Source organism: Triturus cristatus, chromosome 9 (assembly GCF_964204655.1).
Source record: "Triturus cristatus chromosome 9, aTriCri1.1, whole genome shotgun sequence".
Lineage (NCBI taxonomy): Eukaryota > Metazoa > Chordata > Amphibia > Caudata > Salamandridae > Triturus > Triturus cristatus.
This window is the reverse complement of record NC_140592.1, coordinates 679,640,851-679,653,758: the sequence shown is the minus strand read 5'-3', so window position 1 is coordinate 679,653,758 and position 12,908 is coordinate 679,640,851. Positions and strand designations below refer to the sequence as shown.

The 12,908-nt window shown below is 59.6% G+C and overlaps 1 protein-coding gene across 2 annotated transcripts in view; it reads right to left on the bottom strand.

The window, feature by feature from the left end:
• SYVN1 (synoviolin 1) overlaps positions 1–12,908 on the bottom strand; it is a 255,107-nt gene that overhangs the window by 102,462 nt on the left and 139,737 nt on the right. The window lies entirely within an intron of this gene.

The following is a 12,908-nucleotide window of genomic DNA, read 5'->3' as shown; positions in this document are numbered from 1 at the left end:
AGGGAGGAAGGGGGGGTGGGTGGGTGGGAGGGAGGAAGGGGGGGTGGGTGGGTGGGAGGGAGGGAGGAAATGGGTTGGGTGGGAGGGAGGGAGGGAGGGAGGAAATGGGTTGGGTGGGAGGGAGGGAGGGAGGGAGGAAATGGGTTGGGTGGGAGGGAGGGAGGAAGGGTTGGGTGGGAGGGTGGAAGGGGGGTGGGTGGGAGGGTGGGAGGGAGGAAGGGGGGGTGGGTAGGAGGGAGGAAGGGGGGGTGGGTAGGAGGGAGGAAGGGGTGGGTGGGTAGGAGGGAGGAAGGGGTGGGTGGGTGGGTGGGAGGGAGGAGTGGGTGGGAGGGAGGAAGGGGTGGGAGGGAGGGAGGGAGGAAGGGGTGGGAGGGAGGGGTGGGTGGGAGGGAGGGAGGAAAGGGGGGGTGGGTGGGAGGGAGGGAGGAAGGGGGGGTGGGTGGGAGGGAGGAAGGGGGGGTGGGAGGGAGGGAGGAAGGGGGGTGGGTGGGTGGGAGAGAGGGAGGAAGGGGGGGTGGGTGGGTGGGAGAGAGGGAGGAAGGGGGGGGTGGGTGGGTGGGAGGGAGGAAGGAAGGGGGGGTGGGGGGGTGGGAAGAAGGGGGGGTGGGTGGGAGGGAGGAAGGGGGGGTGGGTGGGAGGGAGGGAGGGAGGAAGGGGGGTGGGTGGGAGGGAGGGAGGGAGGGAGGAAGGGGGGTGGGTGGGAGGGAGGGAGGGAGGAAGGGGGGGGGTGGGAGGGAGGGAGGGGGGGTGGGTGGGAGGGAGGAAGGGGGGTGGGTGGGAGGGAGGAAGGGGGGTGGGTGGGAGGGAGGAAGGGGGGTGGGTGGGAGGGAGGAAGGGGGGTGGGTGGGAGGGAGGAAGGGGGGGTGGGTGGGAGGGAGGAAGGGGGGGTGGGTGGGAGGGAGGAAGGGGGGGTGGGTGGGAGGGAGGAAGGGGGGGTGGGAGGAAGGGGGGGTGGGAGGGAGGGAGGAAGGGGGGGTGGGTGGGTGGGAGGGAGGGAGGAAGGGGGGTGGGTGGGTGGAAGAGAGGGAGGAAGGAATGGGTGGGTGGGAGGGAGGGAGAGAGGGAGGAAGGAATGGGTGGGTGGGAGGGAGGAAGGGGTGGGTGGGTGGGAGGGGGAAAGGGGTGGGTGGGTGGGAGGGGGAAAGGGGTGGGTGGGTGGGAGGGGAAAGGGGTGGGTGGGTGGGAGGGGGAAAGGGGTGGGTGGGTGGGAGGGGGAAAGGGGTGGGTGGGTGGGAGGGGGAAAGGGGTGGGTGGGTGGGAGGGGGGAAAGGGGAGAGAGGGAGGAAGGAATGGGTGGGTGGGAGGGAGAGAGGGAGGAAGGAATGGGTGGGTGGGAGGGAGGGAGGAAGGGGTGGGTGGGTGGGAGGGAGGAAGGGGTGGGTGGGTGGGAGGGAGGAAGGGGTGGGTGGGTGGGAGGGGGAAAGGGGTGGGTGGGAGGGAGGAAGGGGTGGGTGGGTGGGAGGGGGAAAGGGGTGGGTGGGAGGGGGAAAGGGGTGGGTGGGAGGGGGAAAGGGGTGGGTGGGTGGGAGGGGGAAAGGGGTGGGTGGGTGGGAGGGGGAAAGGGGTGGGTGGGTGGGAGGGGGAAAGGGGTGGGTGGGAGGGAGGGGGAAAGGGGTGGGTGGGAGGGAGGGGGAAAGGGGTGGGTGGGAGGGAGGGGGAAAGGGGTGGGTGGGAGGGAGGGAGGAAGGGGTGGGAGGGAGGAGGGAAGGGGTGGGAGGGAGGGAGGAAGGGGTGGGTGGGAGGGTGGGAGGGAGGGAGGGAGGGAGGAAGGGGTGGGTGGGAGGGAGGGAGGGAGGAAGGGGTGGGTGGGAGGGAGGGAGGAAGGGGTGGGTGGGTGGGAGGGAGGGAGGAAGGGGTGGGTGGGAGGGAGGGAGGAAGGGGTGGGTGGGAGGGAGGGAGGAAGGGGTGGGTGGGAGGGAGGGAGGGAGGAAGGGGTGGTGGGAGGGAGGAAGGGGTGGGTGGGAGGGAGGGAGGGAGGAAGGGGTGGGTGGGAGGGAGGGAGGGAGGAAGGGGTGGGTGGGAGGGAGGGAGGGAGGAAGGGGTGGGTGGGTGGGAGGGAGGGAGGAAGGGGTGGGTGGGTGGGAGGGAGGGAGGAAGGGGTGGGTGGGTGGGAGGGAGGGAGGAAGGGGTGGGTGGGAGGGAGGGAGGAAGGGGTGGGTGGGAGGGAGGGAGGAAGGGGTGGGTGGGAGGGAGGGAGGGAGGGAGGAATGGGTGGGAGGGAGGGAGGAAGGGGTGGGAGGGAGGGAGGAAGGGGTGGGCGGGTGGGACAGGAGGAAGGGGTGGGTGGGTGGTAGGGAGGAAGGGGTGGGTGGGAGGGAGGAAGGGGTGGGTGGGTGGGAGGGAGGGAGGGCAGGTGGTTGGTTGGTTGGGAGGGAGGAAGGGGGGGGGGGTGGGAGGGTGAGAGGAAGGAAGGGGGGGGGTGGGAGGGAGGGGTGGGTGGGTGGGTGGGAGGGGTGGGTGGGAGGGAGGGGGGAAGGGGTCGGTGGGTGGGTGGGAGGGAGGGAGGAGTGGGTGGGTGGGAGGGAGGGAGGAAGGGGTGGGTGGGTGGGAGGGAGGGAGGAAGGGGTGGGTGGGTGGGAGGGAGGGAGGAAGGGGTGGGTGGGAGGGAGGGAGGAAGGGGTGGGTGGGTGGGTGGGAGGGAGGGAGGAAGGGGTGGGTGGGTGGGTGGGAGGGAGGGAGGGAGGAAGGGGGGGTGGGGGGTGGGTGGGAGGGAGGGGAGGAAGGGGGGGTGGGTGGGTGGGAGGAAGGGGGGTGAGGGAGGGAGGAAGGGGGGGTGGGTGGGTGGGAGGAAGGGGGGGTGAGGGAGGAAGGGGGGGTGAGGGAGGAAGGGGGGGTGAGGGGGTGGGTGGGTGGGAGGGAGGGGTGGGTGGGAGGGTGGGAGGGAGGGAGGGGTGGGTGGGAGGGTGGGGTGGGTGGGAGGGTGGGAGGGAGGAAGGGGTGGGTGGGTGGGTGGGAGGGAGGAAGGGGTGGGTGGGTGGGTGGGAGGGAGGAAGGGGTGGGTGGGTGGGAGGGAGGGAGGAAGGGGTGGGTGGGTGGGAGGGAGGGAGGAAGGGGTGGGTGGGAGGGAGGGTGGGAGGGAGAAAGGGGTGGGTGGGAGGGAGAAAGGGGTGGGTGGGAGGGAGGAAGGGAGAGGGGGTGGGTGGGAGGGAAGGGAGAAAGGGGTGGGTGGGTGGGAGGGAGGAAGGGAGAAAGGGGTGGGTGGGTGGGAGGGAGGAAGGGAGAAAGGGGTGGGTGGGTGGGAGGGAGGAAGGGAGAAAGGGGTGGGTGGGTGGGAGGGAGGAAGGGAGAAAGGGGTGGGTGGGTGGGAGGGAGGAAGGGAGAAAGGGGTGGGTGGGTGGGAGGGAGGAAGGGAGAAAGGGGTGGGTGGGTGGGAGGGAGGAAGGGAGAAAGGGGTGGGTGGGTGGGAGGGAGGAAGGGAGAAAGGGGTGGGTGGGTGGGAGGGAGGAAGGGAGAAAGGGGTGGGTGGGAGGGAGGGAGGAAGGGAGAAAGGGGTGGGTGGGTGGGTGGGAGGGAGGGAGGAAGGGGTGGGTGGGAGGGAGGGAGGAAGGAAGGGGTGGGTGGGTGGGAGGGAGGGAGGAAGGGGTGGGTGGGTGGGTGGGAGGGAGGAAGGGGTGGGTGGGTGGGTGGGAGGGAGGAAGGGAGGAAGGGGTGGGTGGGAGGGAGGGAGGAAGGGGTGGGTGGGTGGGAGGAAGGGGTGGGTGGGAGGGAGGAAGGGGTGGGTGGGTGGGTGGGAGGGAGGGAGGAAGGGGTGGGTGGGTGGGTGGGAGGGAGGGAGGAAGGGGTGGGTGGGTGGGTGGGTGGGTGGGAGGGAGGGAGGAAGGGGTGGGTGGGTGGGTGGGAGGGAGGGAGGAAGGGGTGGGTGGGTGGGTGGGAGGGAGGGAGGAAGGGGTGGGTGGGTGGGTGGGAGGGAAGGAGGAAGGGGTGGGTGGGAGGGAGGGAAGGAGGAAGGGGTGGGTGGGTGGGAGGGAGGGAGGAAGGGGTGGGTGGGAGGGAGGGAGGAAGGGGTGGGTGGGTGGGAGGGAGGAAGGGGTGGGTGGGTGGGAGGGAGGGAGGAAGGGGTGGGTGGGTGGGAGGGAGGGAGGAAGGGGTGGGTGGGTGGGTGGGAGGGAGGGAGGAAGGGGTGGGTGGGTGGGAGGGAGGGAGGGAGGAAGGGGTGGGTGGGTGGGAGGGAGGGGAGGAAGGGGTGGGTGGGTGGGAGGGAGGAGGAAGGGGTGGGTGGGTGGGAGGGAGGGAGGAAGGGGTGGGTGGGTGGGAGGGAGGGAGGAAGGGGTGGTGGGTGGGAGGGAGGGAGGGAGGAAGGGGTGGGTGGGTGGGAGGGAGGGAGGGAGGAAGGGGTGGGTGGGTGGGTGGGAGGGAGGGAGGAAGGGGTGGGTGGGTGGGAGGGAGGGAGGGAGGAAGGGGGTGGGTGGGTGGGAGGGAGGGAGGAAGGGAGGAAGGGGTGGGTGGGTGGGTGGGAGGAAGGGAGGAAGGGGTGGGTGGGTGGGTGGGATGGAGGGAGGAAGGGGTGGGTGGGTGGGATGGAGGGAGGAAGGGGTGGGTGGGTGGGATGGAGGGAGGAAGGGGTGGGTGGGTGGGTGGGATGGAGGGAGGAAGGGGTGGGTGGGTGGGTGGGAGGGAGGGAGGGAGGGAGGGAGGAAGGGGTGGGTGGGAGGGAGGGAGGAAGGGGTGGGTGGGAGGGTGGGAGGAAGGGGTGGGTGGGAGGAAGGGGTGGGTGGGAGGGAGGGAGGAAGGGGTGGGTTGGTGGGAGGGAGGGAGGGAGGAAGGGGTGGGTGGGTGGGAGGGAGGGAGGAAGGGGTGGGGGGGTGGGAGGGAGGGAGGAAGGGGTGGGGGGGTGGGAGGGAGGGAGGAAGGGGTGGGTGGGTGGGTGGGTGGGTGGGAGGGAGGAAGGGGTGGGTGGGTGGGAGGAAGGGAGGGAGGAAGGGGTGGGTGGGTGGGAGGAAGGGAGGGAGGAAGGGGTGGGTGGGTGGGAGGAAGGGAGGGAGGAAGGGGTGGGAGGGAGGAAGGGAGGGAGGGAGGGAGGAAGGGGTGGGTGGGTGGGAGGGAGGGAGGAAGGGGTGGGTGGGTGGGAGGGAGGGAGGGAGGGAGGGAGGGAGGAAGGGGTGGGTGGGAGGAGGAAGGGGTGGGTGGAAGGGGTGGGTGGGTGGGAGGAAGGGAGGAAGGGGTGGGTGGGAGGGAGGGAGGGAGGAAGGGGTGGTTTTGTGGGATTTAGGGAGGGAGGAAGGGGTGGGTGGGATTTAGGGAGGGAGGAAGGGGTGGGTGGGAGGGAGGGAGGAAGGGGTGGGTGGGAGGGAGGGAGGAAGGGGTGGGTGGGTGGGTGGGTGGGAGGGAGGAAGGGGTGGGTGGGTGGGTGGGAGGGTGGGAGGGAGGGAGGGAGGAAGGGGTGGGAGGGAGGGAGGGAGGGAGGAAGGGGTGGGTGGGTGGGTGGGAGGGAGGGAGGGAGGAAGGGGTGGGTGGGTGGGTGGGAGGGAGGGAGGGAGGAAGGGGTGGGTGGGTGGGTGGGAGGGAGGGAGGAAGGGGTGGGTGGGTGGGTGGGAGGGAGGGGTGGGTGGGAGGGAGGAAGGGGTGGGTGGGTGGGTGGGAGGGAGGAAGGGGTGGGTGGGTGGGTGGGAGGGAGGAAGGAAGGGGTGGGTGGGTGGGAGGGAGGGAGGGAGGAAGGGGTGGGTGGGTGGGTGGGAGGGAGGGAGGGAGGAAGGGGTGGGTGGGTGGGAGGGAGGGAGGGAGGGAGGGGTGGGTGGGTGGGTGGGTGGGTGGGAGGAAGGGGTGGGTGGGTGGGTGGGTGGGTGGGTGGGAGGGAGGGAGGGAGGAAGGGGTGGGTGGGTGGGAGGGAGGGAGGAAGGGGTGGGTGGGTGGGAGGGAGGGAGGAAGGGGTGGGTGGGTGGGTGGGAGGGAGGGAGGAAGGGGTGGGTGGGTGGGTGGGAGGGAGGGAGGAAGGGGTGGGTGGGTGGGAGGGTGGGTGGGTGGGAGGGAGGGAGGAAGGGGTGGGTGGGTGGGTGGGTGGGAGGGAGGGAGGAAGGGGTGGGTGGGTGGGTGGGTGGGAGGGAGGGAGGAAGGGGTGGGAGGGAGGGTGGGAGGGAGGGAGGGAGGAAGGGGTGGGAGGGAGGGAGGAAGGGGTGGGGGGGTGGGAGGGAGGGAGGAAGGGGTGGGTGGGTGGGAGGGAGGAAGGGGTGGGTGGGTGGGAGGGAGGAAGGGGTGGGTGGGTGGGTGGGAGGGAGGAAGGGGTGGGTGGGTGGGTGGGAGGGAGGAAGGGGTGGGTGGGTGGGTGGGAGGGAGGAAGGGGTGGGTGGGTGGGTGGGAGGGAGGAAGGGGTGGGTGGGTGGGGTGGGTGGGTGGGTGGGTGGGAGGGAGGAAGGGTGGGTGGGTGGGTGGGTGGGAGGGAGGGAGGGAGGAAGGGGTGGGTGGGTGGCGAGGAGGGAGGGTAGGAAGGGGTGGGTGGGTGGGAGGGAGGGAGGAAGGGGTGGGTGGGTGGGAGGGAGGGAGGGATGGGTGGGAGGGAGGAAGGAAGGGGTGGGGGTGGGTGGGTGGGTGGGAGGAAAGGAAGGAAGGGGTGGGTGGGTGGGTGGGAGGAAGGAAGGAAGGGTGGGTGGGTGGGTGGAGGAAGAAGGAAGGGGTGGGTGGGAGGGAGGAAGGAAGGGGTGGGTGGGAGGGAGGAAGGAAGGGGTGGGTGGGTGGGGTGGGTGGGAGGGAGGGAGGGAGGAAGGAAGGGGTGGGTGGGTGGGTGGGAGGGAGGAAGGAAGGGGTGGGTGGGTGGGGTGGGAGGGAGGAAGGAAGGGGTGGGGGGAGGGAGGGAGGAAGGAAGGGGTGGGTGGGAGGGAGGAGGAAGGAAGGGGTGGGTGGGAGGGAGGAAGGAAGGGGTGGGTGGGTGGAGGGGAGGAAGGAAGGGGTGGGTGGGTGGGTGGGTGGGAGGGAGAAAGGGGGGTGGGTGGGAGGGAGAAAGGGGGGTGGGGTGGGTGGGAGGGGGGATGGGTGGGTGGGAGGGGGATGGGTGGTGCTTGGGTGGGTGGGTTTGGGAAGGGGGGGTGGGTTTTGGGGGGGGTTTGGGGGGTGGGGTGTGGGGGGAGTGGGGTGGGGTGTGTGGGTGGGTTGGGGTGTGTGGGTGGGGTGGGTGAGTGAGTTGCTCAATGGAGGAATGAGTGGGTGGGTGTGGGAGTACTGGTATGGGTCTGTGGATGCATAGGTGAGTGGTTATGTGGGAATGTGCGTGGGTATACAAGAGGTTGTATGGGGGTGAGTGGTTCTGTGGCTGATGTCATGAGTGATGCTACTGACCATGTCATGAGTGATTAATATGCGGGGTCATAAGCAGTGCATTGAGGGGGCATAAGTTATAGTTAGCTCAGGTAACTAGAACTGCTGATATTCTATGGTTTTGCACAAGTGAAATCTGAACCTCACTATAACGTCTCTGCAACCTTTCTCTTTTTTTAATGAATTTGTACTTTTTTTTAAATACTAGTTGCATTTGCAGAGTGGTGGAGAAAGGGGGCGGGCCTCCGACCAGCTCTCAAGAATCCTGCTGTGTCAGATTTACTAGAGATAACAGGAGGGTGTCTTGGCCCCCAAGGACCCGCAGAATCCAAGAGGACTTCATCCCCCAACCAGTGGTGCACCAAGAGGTGCATTTGCAGAGTGGTGGAGAAAAGGGGCGTGGCCTCCGAAGATCTCTCAGCAATCCCGCTGTGTGGGACTTACTGGAGGCAACAGGAGAGCTTATTGGCTCTCCCAAGGACCCTCAGCAGCCAAGGGAACTGCATCCCCCAACCAGTAGTGCACCAGGACGCGCGTTTTCAGAGTGAAGGAGAAAGGGTGTGTGGCCTCGGACGAACTCTCAGTAATCCTGCTGTGTGGGACTTATTGGAGGTAACAGGAGGGCTTGTTGGCCCCCCAACACCCTCAACATCGAAGGGGGCTTCATCCCCTAACTAGTAGTACTACAGGAGGCACGTTTGCAAAGTGGTGGTGAAAGGGGGCAGGGCCTCTGGCGACTTGCCTGGGCTGTCACTTAAAAAAAAAATTTTTTTGTTTTATGAGGGAAGTAGGGCTGCGTGGCCCCTCCTTCCCTGGGCTACTTTAGGCCCCGAGCACCCCATCCACAGGGGAAGGCATTTGTGGAATGGTATTGGCGGGGGTCTCATTTGCACTCCCGGGCCGATTTTGGCCCCTATCCTCGGGCAGATTTCAGCCCCGGAGACCCCATTCCCCAGAGCCTGCCCTTTTCTAAATAGAGGAGGGGAGCCTCCATGGGCCAATTTTGGCCCTGGGATCCCATCCCCTGGGGCCCAGCCATGTCTGCTGGGTGCCCCCAGGGCACCCAGTCTCCAGTCTCCACTGGGACCGCAGGTGGAGCCGGAATGCCCCCGCAGTCCCTATTGGCTCCGCGCTTCCTGTGGGAGCCGGTATTGCTTTCGTACACAGGGAGCTGCTGGAAAGACAGTGCCTTGTAAGCAATTCTGCTCCATTTCCAGCAAGGAAGAGCATTTTCAAAGCTCTCACTGGCTGGAAGCAGAGCGTTTGCTGTGGCTTGGCAGGAGTGGTAAAGCTCCCATCAAGCTACAACAAACAGCTATGTCTTGGGGGTAGGCACCTCGGGACAAAGCAGGAGCCGGCCCTTCAGCCATTGGCTAAAGGAATGGGGGCCGCGCAGCCCCCTCCTTGTATGAGGGTCTGCCCCAAGGAAGGGGGGGCACGCAACCCACACCCAATCAAAAAAATTGATGGGGGGAGGGGAGGGTGTCCATGAGGCGCTGCCAACACTTCCTGGATGAAGTGTTGGCAGGCAATCAGATTATAGCACAGGGACTGTTGGATCCGCGTCCCTATATATACAAAGTTATTTTCCAGTAAATATCTCCCAAAGTACAGAACGAATTTACACCAAATCACAAAAAGCACGATCTGCATACCAAGAACTAGCTTCCTGCCAAATGTGGTGTAATTCTATCCAGCGGTTTGGGCCGTAGTCATGTTCAAAGGTCCTATGCAAATTAACATGGGGAAAACGCGTTTTGGGACCCACCCACCCTTTTCTCAGCCCCCGCTATACAAAACACCCCAAAACTTTCCAGACACCATCTGAAGAACCGGGCAAATGCTTTCATGAAGATTCATTACTGGCTCCAAAGATATAGGCAACTAAAAATCACCTTTTTGATGGAAACTCCGTCCTAAATATAACTACCTACCTACTGGCGACCAACAGTAGGTAACTAACTAACTAAAACACACCCACCCAGATTAATCTGTTCTATCTGCCCAACACCACTCTTAGTTCCTTTACTAAACTATTGAAAACCTTTCTATGGGTTGGAGGTCCCTCCTTGGGTTGCCTTTCATAAATGCAAATCAACATACGATGGGGGGGCTTTTCATGGGTGATGCAGCACCATATTATACGGCTACTCACCTTCTGGTGTTAAATGACTAGATAAATGGACCGGCTGATGCTCCGGTATACAGACCTGAGCTATGGGCAGTGGTAAAGAACCCCCCATGAACTATATTTCTGGGGGAAAATTACCAGCGCATGAACCTCCTGCCTCTAGGAGCGTCTTAGCCACATAGAGAGTATTACTTAAGCAAATCAAATGGGAATAACAAACTTACAGGTGGGACTCCATTGTAGTGTGGTACTAACTCCCTCGAATACACGTTTTGGAGGACTTCCAGGCATGGGAGCACTTGGGTATATCATCGCTGGGCAAAGTACTTACATTTAATGCCCTGAAATTATTTGAAAATATGCAACATTAATTCGGTTTAGAGCCGCCCCAATTCTTGAAGTATTGACAGCTGCACCATGTACTTACAGTATTTGTGTTGACAAATACAGATATACCGGATTACAATCCTCTAGAAGCCAAATTAGTCATGTTTCAACTGCCAAAGTGTGGTCATATTTTTTCCGCCTTATACAAATGGGAGCATGACTTCAGTCAATTAAACGATTTAGAATAGACTCTGGCACTGATGGCATCTTGTGAAACTGCTATAATGGCGCTATACCACTTAAAAGTTTTGAGTTCTGTATTGAAAAATACCAATAAAAAGACTGGTTAAACAAAAAAAGGCAATAACTGCCTCAGAGACAAATTTCTACATTTCCCTCCCCCCGCTTGCTAGCTCTGCACTGGGTGACCCCTCTCAGCCCTTTTATTATCAAAGAATCCACACTCTTCTATTTTAGTCATACATGGGGCATCTCCACCATGAAACAAGGCTACTGGTGGTCTGAAGGATCCTATCACTTCAAAAGCATCCAGTGGGGATGTTCGCCTTTGACATCACCTGTGACAAAAGGCAGGATATGATACTCCTTGGTATGGCCAACTGGTGGAAAATGTCAAATTTTCTTTGTCACCAGGTTTCCAAAACATAAGGCAAACTGTCACTTCTTTGTTTTACAGGCCTCTAATGAAATAAACCACTTTGATAGCAGCCAAACAGGAAGGAGGCTGCCCTGAAGACAGTAGCCTTGGGAGAGCTTCCAGTCAGTCGGCCATTTAAAACATTTCTTGGCTGGAGAGAAATGCTCTCTAAAAAACCCAGCCAGTTAACAAATGCCAGTAATGTATTTCAAACTGGATGCTTAAAAGTCAGAAAACAATTTCCAGAAGTTCCTCTTTCAGAAAGGAAAAGTCGATTACATATTTTAAACCTGAACAATATGCAGATGTTCCTTACTAGTACGAAGCATCATAAAAGCCCACTTACTTAATGTCGGACTTATCACTGTACAGCTCAAAAAAACCGTTTGGATTACAAACCCACACTCTGGTTTGATCTGTTTGTGTCACACATGCTGTGATCCACATCAAGATTTAGAACATTCAAAGATTAGCTCGCAGTTATTTGAAAACTGTATTAATAAAGATACTGATGTGCAACAACAATTGATTTCGAAGAAAGGCATCTATTTATTAATCACAAAATCAACATACGACTTGCAAAGAGAGATGCTCTGGTGTATTGTGAATAAGAGGTACATTGTACAATTGGTTTGAACAGTAGATTTACAATGAAGAGGTGTATCTTCTTTCGCTGGGCAGGGGAAACAAAAGGGGGGTGGGGCAACAAAAGGAAACAGCCCCTGCCCAGCGAAAGAAGATACACCTCTTCATTGTAAATCTACTGTTCAAACCAATTGTACAAGATTGATTATTGGTTATCAATCATTTTAGTTTGTAATTGTATGAATTTGTACCTTGTAACTTAACTTGGGCACTATTCCCCCTTCCTTCTCTTATTCACAAAACACCAGAGCACCTCTCTTTGCACGTTCTTTCGGAGCAACCTGCACCCTAACTATTCTCCTTTTAATGAGTACCTTGATGAAGTTGAACAATCATCGTATGTTGATTTTGTGATTAATAAATATATGCCTTTCTTATAAATCAATTGTTGTTGCACATCAGTATCTTTAATAATTCAGTTTTCAAGTAACTGCAAGCTAATCTTTGAATGCTCTAAATCTTTGTTTGAGCAACCACTGTTTCTAAAAAGAAATGTATGCTAAAAAAAAAATAGGTCCAGGACCACTGTTTTTCGTACCAATCATTACCCAGGTCCAAGGACTATAATTGGGTTAACCCCATTTATTATAATGGTGATCCACAGGAGGCATTTGACCTTAATATCTGCTGCACAGTTTGATAACACCTTAGTCATACTTGCAATAAAGGCATATACTCTCATCTCTATGATGATTACTGAAAAACAGTATTTGAAAACAGTTTATCAGCCTCTCGAGGAAAAATGCCAGCAATCCAAGTCCATAAAACAAAATAATCAAGGGACACAGGCAAGATAAAGGTGATTTCTAGCAAAGATACAGATTTTATCAGAAATATCCAGATTGTCCCTCCAAAAGGGTCAGATTGAAAACCCTCTCATTAGGCCCCATGTCCTTACTTGAGAAAATAATGGAGAAACGGGAGTTAACCAAACAATTTTATCCCTACTGCTAAATGGCAAGCAATCGGTCTCAAAATATTGGCGACTCAAACATTTTAAGCCAGATACACTATTGAGGTAAGTCCTCTGCATACCCTTGTTTAAGCTGTGGCACCCTGCTCTTGCACGGTTATAGATGAGCCTTTTGCGCTCTTCTATCATTGAGCCCAATAATTATTTGAAACCACTGAGGCTCCAACTTTAATGTACACTTTTTTTCAGTATCAGAGCTATTTGAGTGGGAATGTCTACTACCATCTCAACCATGGCCATGTGGTGGTGAATGATGGATTTGGAAATATATTTATTTTCTATATCCATGTGGGAAGACTAACTTCCCGTTCTCTTATGAAAGCCACCACAACTGGGGTCATTATGCTTCACTATGTGCTGAGCATGTACACAGGATGGCAGTAAACAGTCTAGTGGGTTTGAGTTTGTCTGTATAAATTAATCTGTGAACGCTGTGTTAGTGCAGCACAACGTGGTCTACTTTGTACCTGGATGGTAATGTTCAGATCAGACATTCCAGCATGGAAATACACATTCCCCTGTCCCCTTATACAAAACAAATGTACCTGTTGGGCAGGGAAGAGATCCAGCGGAGATTCTGTCTTAGTGCAGGTTCTACCTGCCAGAACAAAACCTCACCGCTACCCAGTTTCCTGTGTTTTGGTAATTTCCCCTTGCAAGAAAGAACGGTGACACAGGCCCTCGTCAGCAGCAGACTGGACTACAGCAACGCACTCTACGCAGGAATCCCAGCCAAACATCTACGACGACTACAAATCATCCAAAACGCCTCAGCCCGACTGATCGTCAATGTCCCCCGCCACAGCCACATCACCCCCCCACCTGAGAGACCTACACTGGCTCCCCGTCAACAAGAGGATCACCTTCAAGCTCCTTAACCACGCAGACAAAGAACTCCACAATGCCGGACCAGCCTACCTGAACAGCAG